At 43.1% G+C, this 8,250-nt stretch overlaps 1 protein-coding gene across 1 annotated transcript in view; it reads right to left on the bottom strand.

The window, feature by feature from the left end:
- Positions 1-8,250, bottom strand: part of CNTNAP2 (contactin associated protein like 2) — a 1,052,534-nt gene that overhangs the window by 612,769 nt on the left and 431,515 nt on the right. The gene's annotated exons all lie outside the window — the stretch shown is intronic.

The raw sequence follows: 8,250 nt of genomic DNA, 5'->3' as shown, positions 1-8,250 counted from the left end.
CAGCAGGATTTATTTATTCACCCAGACTTATCTCAAGAACAGTTCACCTTTACCCCACCTCTTTGCTCTCTCACTCCAGCTAAGCTACTGTCAGAGAACTCAGAAGATGCCAAAGAAAAGGTGGAGCAGACATGGGGGGAAGATCAGATTATACATTTACTGTTTGAAAAAAATCACTTAAAGCGATTTCAGATATTTGAGTTTGCCTACTTTCATTTCAATCAAAAAGATTACTCTAAATAGAAATTACCACAGTATTTGTTTTTTATTTTGAGTCTAAGTCTATTAGATTTCTTTTTGTGGAATGCACTTCCAACTCTCATTGCAAGGAATCATTTTCCCCCTTTATTTAATTTAAATGTAGCAAGGCTCAGTTCAGACTCCATATTTTCTTTGCAGGAGCTTAAGGAATTTTCCTTTCACATTGAGTTTGGCCAAACAAAATCTATGAACTACACTTTATCATTCCATGATGAAAAGATTAGGAAACCTAATCACCAAACAAATGAAAATGGCAATGCAATACTAATGAAATGATATTTTAAAGGGTTTTTGAAAGTATTTTAAAAATATTCCTGTGATAGCTACTCTGAAGCCCAAAGAATATTTCCCCATTAGCATATAATAATTGCCTGACTATGAAATAATTTGGAGAATGAGGGAGGCCAACAGGGACCTATATTTACATATTATTTCTAATAAATTAACAGGATGGTACAGAAACCATAAAAAAGAACCCTTTGGCTGGAAAGATTTACACATGGGTATTGTGCAATTCACTTTCTGATCATGCTATTATCATTTCTATATACCATAGTAAATATACTTTCTAATTTGCCTATGATCTCTCTTATGAGGTGTGTTACTGAAATATCCTACAGAATTTCCAAAAAGATTGAGTTTTGTTTTTAAATGCTGCTTAAATAAATTATCTTATTAAGGCAAAAAAATAAACAATTTTTGTTGCAGTAAAGAACAAACTAACCCTATGTCCAAGTCCTGCCCTTGTCAGGCTCTGGGTCCCCTGGCATCCAAGTCTAGGCCTGCTCTTGGCCCATACTTGCCCCTAGGGTTCAAGGAGACCATGCTCCTCTCAGGTGCTAATGGGACCTTCAAAACCACCCCTCTGAGTCCCACTCAAACCACCAAACTAAACTGTAACAAAAACCTAAGCCCTTCTAGCTATACTTAAACTTCTAGCCTCCTGGCTACATATGACATACTCCTACTCAACCATAGGCTTTAGTCTGCTGCTAGTTCTCAGCCCCTTCACTTTCTGTCTCTGGGAATGATACGCTCACAGTCTGCCACTCAGCCACAGGCAACCTACAGTTAAGTTATTCCCTCTTCAGCCTCCAGGGCCAGGCTGCTTGCCCTGGTTTGGGCCCTGGCCTATATATGTCCCAGGCCTTGCCCCTTCATGGTCAGATGACTCGCCCGGGGTTCTCTGTAGATGCCCTCTAATTAGGTTCATTAATTGGGTTAATGGCAACAGCTGCAGCTGTGCCCCTTCTCCCCTGCAAGGATCTCCCTAGGCATTTTCTCCCTTGAAGTGACAGAGAGTCCCAGGCTCTCTGTTATATGCTCGTCTTAATCTGCTACTCAAAAACAGGGAAGAATTGGTGGGGAACATAGAAGTAGATGGCAGCTTGGGCAACAGTGACCATGAGATGATTGAGTTCAGGATCCTGAGGAAAGGAAGGAAAGAGAGCTGCAGAGTAAGGACCCTGGACTTCAGAAAAATCAGACTTTGAGTCACTCACCCCTGGGAGGCCAGTCTGAGGGGAAAAGGAATCCAGGAGACCTGGTTGTACTCCAATGTCTATGTTTAGTCCCTGATCTCTAGTATCCAGCAGGTTGATGAAATGGAGCTCATAGGCTCGTCTCTGGGATGTGTTGTGTAAATTTCCCTTGAGGATCAGGACTGAGAGATTGGAGAGAGAGTGGCCCTCCTGTGAGAAATGTGCCCCCACCGGTAATTGGGTGTTTCTGTCTTTGATGGATTTCCGGTGTGCGTTCATTCTGGTGCGCAGTTGTTGTCTGGTCTCTCCTACATATCTTCCATCAGGGCATTTGGTGCATTGGACTCTCAGTCCTGATCTTCAAGGGGCTTTCGGGTTCAAAAACCCTTCGTCAGGCTCAGGAAGCTGCAGCAGTTGGTGTGTGCTCTTCCTGGATGGAATGAAAATTAAACAAGCCGGGGCTGGGCTGGGGAGTCAGTTGCCAGGCAGATTGCTTAATAACTATTCTCCAACCATTTGGGTTGGTCTAATAAAAGATATCAAATTCACCCAAGGAACCTTGTCTGCCTATATCCTTAGACCAATACGGCTACAACCTAAACCCCTGACATTTATTGATACCTTCTGCAAAGAGCACATTATTCTGGATTGGGGAAAAATATTAAATCATATATATCTAGCAAAATACAATGCCCTCTTCTTAACTTTATATCTTTATTAAGAGAGCTTGATTAACCCAATCTTCTCCTCTGGACTTCTTTTAAAATCAACAGTTGTTCCCATACAAAGTACCAATTTGACATAATTTATAAGAAGAAATTAATAATAGTTTATATGAATGAAACTACAGGGAATTTTAGGTAGTTATAGTGCAACAATACAGAGGCAGGCAATGTAACAACCCTGTATTCTTCAATAAAGAGATGAAGACAAATTCCTATAAGGGTGCAAATGTACTCCAAAATGTTTAGGGGACATTTTTCAAAAGTATTTGAACATATAGATAGATGTTCATCAAAATTATGTGTACTTTTTGTGCACACCATAGAATTTATTCAAAGAAAACCTATTTATAACCAAACACATATTAGGATTATATTCTGACATGAATCCTCAGAAAACTTCATGTCCTCAATTTCCTTTAGGAATACAGGACATAGAATTAGAAGCCATCAAGTTCATTTGCAGATATGTATGACCATAAGCTTAAAATTAGATAGATTTGTCAGTTCTGTTATTTCTACTGTAAGGCTGTTCCAGAATCTCACTTCTCTCATAGCTAGGAACCTTATAATTTCAAACCTAAATATGTTCATGGCTGGGTAATAACCATTTGTTGTGTCACCACTGACATATCTTGAGAAGGTCTTCCCCATCCCTTGTGTTTTGTTCCATCATGTACTGATAGAAAACAAATCATCCTCTCTTTTGTTTAAAGAAGACAAACCCTGGACACGCTATTCCAGATGAGGTTTTACTAGCATCTGGTACAATGGCATTAATACTTCTGTGTGTCCCTCTTTTTCAGAACAGATTTTTGATAAAGCTTGATAATGTTATGATTTCATTCTATTTCACTAGGACTATATCATTTTGATAATTCATGGTCATCTCATGACCAACTACTAGGTCTTTCACTAAGGACCTAGTAGACCCTTTTAGCAAATTCGCTCAAGGGTTGCACTCAGAGGGTGGTAGTGGATGGGTTCGTGTCAACCTAGAAAGATGTGGGCAATGGGGTCCCTCCGTGCTCAGTTCTGCGGCCAGTGCTGTTCAACATCTTCATCAGTGATCTGGATGAGGGGCTGGGAAGCACCCGGTCCAAATTCATGGATGACACAAAATTATGGGGTGCAGCTAACATCCTGGAGAGTAGGAAGCAGATCCAGGCTAACCTAGACAGGCTGGGGAAGTGGAGAGAGAGCAACAGGATGCAATTCAATAAGGACAAGTGCAAGGTGCTGCATCTAGGGAGGAAGAACTGTCATCATACCTACAGGCTGGGGGGCGACCTTCTCAGCTCCACTGAGGCAGAAAAAGATCTTGGAGTCACTGTTGACTCCAGGATGAACATGAGTCGCCAATGTGATGAAGCAGTTGTCAGAGCCAATCGCACCTTGTGCATTCACAGGTGCTTCACAAACAGGTCCAGGGAAGTGATTCTCCCCCTCTCTGCGGTAGTGGATGGGTCATTGTCAACCTGGAGGGATGTGGGCAGTGGGGTCCCCCAGGGCTCTGTCCTTGGACCCGCGCTGTTCAACATCTTCATCAGTGACTTGGACAATGGGATAAAAAGCACCCAGTTCAAATTTGCTGACAGCACTAAGATGTGGCGGGATGTGGGCATGTTAGAAGGGAGGAATAGGCTGCAATTGGACCTAGACAGGTTACAGGGGTGGGTGAATGAGAACAGGATGGGTTTCAACACTGACAAGTGCAAGGTGCTGCACCTGGTGAGGAAGAACCAGCAGCATACCTACAGGCTGGGGAACTCCCTCCTTGTCAGTGCAGAGGCAGAAAAGGATCTTGGAATCATTATTGATGCCAAAATGAACATGGGCCGACAGTGTGGGGATGCGGTCAGGAAGGCCAACCACACCCTGTCATGCATCCACAGATGCATCTCATGCAGGCCCAAGGAGGTGATCCTCTCCCTCTATGCAGCACTGGTCAGGCCACAGTTGGAGTACTGCATCTAGTTCTGGGCACCGCACTTCAGGAGGGATGTGGACAGCACTGAGAGGGTTCAGAGGAGGGCCACCTGCATGATCAGGGGTCAGCAAGGCAGACCCTACGAGGAGAGGCTAAGGGACCAGAACCTGTTCAGCCTCCACAAGAGAAGGCTGAGGGGGGATCTAGTGGCCTGTTACAAACTAGTCAGAGGGGACCAGCAGGCATTGGTGGAGTCCCTGTTCCCCCAAGCACTACCAGGAGTGACTAGAAATAATGGTCACAAGCTGGCAGAGGGTAGATTCAGACTAGACATCAGGAGGCGCTACTTCACTGTAAGGGTGGCTAGGACCTGGAAACAACTTCCAAGCGAAGTCATGCTGGCTCCTACCCTGGGGGTCTTTAAGAGGAGGTTAGATGAACACCTTGCTGGAGTTGCTTGACCCCAGTACTTTTTCCTGCCACGGCAGGGTGTCAGACTTGATGATCTGCTCAGGTCCCTTCCGACCCTACCAACTATGAAACTAGTGGTCAGACCGTAGCTGGAGTACTGTGTCCAGTTCTGATCGCTGCAGTTCAAGCGGGATGCAGACAACTTGGAGAGGGTCCAAAGAAGAGCCACTCTCCTGATTAGAGGCCTACAGGGAAGGCCCTACAAGGAAAGGCTAAGGAACCTTAATCTCTTCAGTCTCTCCATGAGAAGGCTGAGAGGGGACATTGTGGCAGCATACAAATTCATAAGGGGAGAGCAACAAGTTGGTAACAATCTGTTTACCAGGGCACCCCCTGGAATGACAAGGAACAATGGCCATAAGCTACTAGAGAGAAGGTCCAGGATGGATATTAGGAAGAAGTTCTTCATGGTCAGGGTTGCCAGAATCTGGAATGGGCTCCCAAGGGAGGTGGTGCTTGCCCCATCCTTGGGAGTCTTCAAAAACAAACTGGACAGGCACCCAGGGTTTGTGTTTCTTTTCTTGCCTGCCAGGGGCAGGGGGTCAGACTAGATGGCACATTGAGGTCCCTTCTGACTCTAGGAATCTGATCTATGACCTTGTCCTCTCCTTTTGTTTTGTTTGTCTAACTGATGTCCCCAAGCATGTGATGTATATAACTAGTCCCTAAGTTCATGACTCTAAATTAGCACATTCTATCACTTTGCTACTCCAGTGCTCAAGGTCATCCAATCCTTCCTATGTATTTTAATCCTTCTTTGTACTGATGGTGTCTTTCAACTTGCATCATCAACAGTACAATTGCCTACTTTTGTCCTAATGTCACTAAGGAATATTAAATAAGATTGGTCTCAAGACCAGTCATTGTGGAAAGACTAATCAGCCATGGTTGTTCCCTTCCCCCCGCCATTTCCTTAGTAACCTCAATTCCTGTACTAATTGCCATCTTGTCCACTTTAACTAATACATTTCCATGTTGCAGCATATCAGTTCTATAATAACATAAAGTAACATAAATCTAGAGCATTTCCCCTGTCTAAAAAAAACCCAATTTCCTCATCAAAGATAGCTATCTAAGCTAGCCTGGCACAATCTCATTTTGGTGAACCCAGGGTGCATGTAATTCCATTTTCTATTTAACTTCACACCACAAATTATTCTTTCCCTCAAAATTTGTTCTAAAGGTTTTTATACTATTTTGAATAGACTAATGAGACTGCAGTTGAATCCATTCTCCCTTTTCCTCAAATACAAATATTATTGTCAACTATTCTCCAGTTATTACAGAATTGCTTCTTATTTGACTGATTAATTTAAAAAGCCTTGCCACCAGACCTCCCATATCATGTGACCATTATTTCAGTATTCAGGAATAGAAATGATCTGGTCCTTTGACTTGAGCCCTTTGAGCACACTCTCTATGGCCTCCTGTTTCCAGCGCCACAGATTTCTGATTAAAGAAACACACATATAACCTGGTCTTACATAAAACCACTGATGGTCTGTTCCTTTCAGGATACTTTAATTTTTCTCTCTTTATTAATGACATCTATGATATTTATCCAAGCTGCCACATGGAGATTTTTGTGGTTTTCTGCTTCATCTACTGTTATTTAGCACTGGCACTTCCTTATACAGAATCTCTTATTTTCTTTCTATGCTATTATTTTTACTTGAATGTCATGGTTCTATTAATTAAACTCTGCAAATCATCAAATTTAGTTCAAGGTTCTTTTCTTTATAGAGCTTAAAGAAGCAGGTAATAAATTAACTACATCGGCAGATGAGGTTTCTAAGCAACAACTCGGCATGTCAAGCACAACTGAACTTTCTACTACAAGGTTAAAGTTCATCAACATACAACTCAGGCCTTTCTAGGGGCCAAACCTGGACTGTGCAAAAAACATAGCAACTAAAGACTATTGCAAACCATATCATCCTCTGCTTGAAATGGAAGTGTGGTTTCTTAGATTCTACCTTTTCTAATAGAGATGACTGCCACCTTGAGCATATTTAAAAAGAAGAAACTCCACAAAACAAAACCTTGCCCTGCACACACAATTTTACTTCTGGGTACATGATGAAAACAAACTATAAGAAAGATTTCAGCCATGTTACTTACTACACTTCTGAAAAGCACTAGGATGATGAAGTATTCTATAAGAACTTATATAAAACAGAACAGAATATTAAGGATTAGATTGTATGAAAAATGGTATTGAAAATAATCCTGCATTGTTCTCAACACAGATCTCAATCTTCTCTTTCTCATCATCAAAGCCACACACCTCAGCTCTCAGGTCAGCCTACCCTTCTGTTACTCCTCCAAATCTTTTTCTTAATGTTCCTTCATCTATTTCTTTGCTTCATATCTGTCAAGCTACCCAATACACTTTGAATGGTCTTCCAGTTGTTTGCCATGAATTGCCCTTTTTTGCCTCCTTCAAATCTCTCTGTAAAATGTGTTCCTTCCATTAACTCTTCTTGCATGGATTTCTTCATACTTCCCTTATCTGAATTGTCTTGTGTACACCTGACACAGGAGGTACATGGTCCCACTAGGAGGAATGCCATACTGGATCTGGTATTGGCAACAGGGGATGACATGGTAGGGGACCTACAGATCGGTAGCCATCTTGGGGACAGTGATCACCTAATAATAGAATTCACCATAAGATGTCGAGTGGGTAAGGTAACTAGTAGGGTGAAAGTACTAGACTTTAGCAAAGCTGATTTAAGTGAACTCAGGCGATTAGTCAAGGATGCATTGCAGAGTAGGAGTTTTGAAATGATGGGAGCCCAAGAAGGGTGGCTGTGCCTTAAGGAAACGATCCTTCGGGCACAAAGCGAGACGATCCCCATGCGGGGTAAAAGAGGGAAAGGGGCCAGGAGGCTTCCCTGGCTGACCGCAGAAATCCAGGGCAGCCTAAGGGCCAAAAGGGGAGCACATAAAAAGTGGAAACAGGGAGAGATCACCAAAGACGAATATACCTCCTCTGCTCGTGCTTGTAGGGAGGCAGTTAGATGGGCAAAGCTACCATGGAGCTGAGGATGGCATCCCAAGTAAAGGACAACAAGAAATTGTTTTTTTAGATATATTGGGAGTAAAAGGAAGGCCCAGGGAGGAATAGGACCCCTGCTAAATGGGCAGAAACAATTGGTGACGGACAGGGGGGACAAGGCTGAACTCCTCAACGAGTTCTTTGCCTCAGTGTTCCTAAGTGAAGGGCACGACAAGTCTCTCACTGGGGTTGTAGAGAGGCAACAGCAAGGTGCAAGACTACCATGCGTAGACCCTGAGATGGTGCAGAGGCACTTGGAAGAACTGGATGCCTTTAAGTCGGCAGGCCCGGATGAGCTCCATCCGAGGGTGCTGAAGGCACTGG

Source organism: Alligator sinensis, unplaced genomic scaffold (assembly GCF_000455745.1).
Source record: "Alligator sinensis unplaced genomic scaffold, ASM45574v1 scaffold456_1, whole genome shotgun sequence".
NCBI classification, from domain to species: domain Eukaryota; kingdom Metazoa; phylum Chordata; order Crocodylia; family Alligatoridae; genus Alligator; species Alligator sinensis.
Note: the sequence above shows the minus strand (reverse complement) of the source record. Positions and strands in the feature narration are given on the sequence as shown.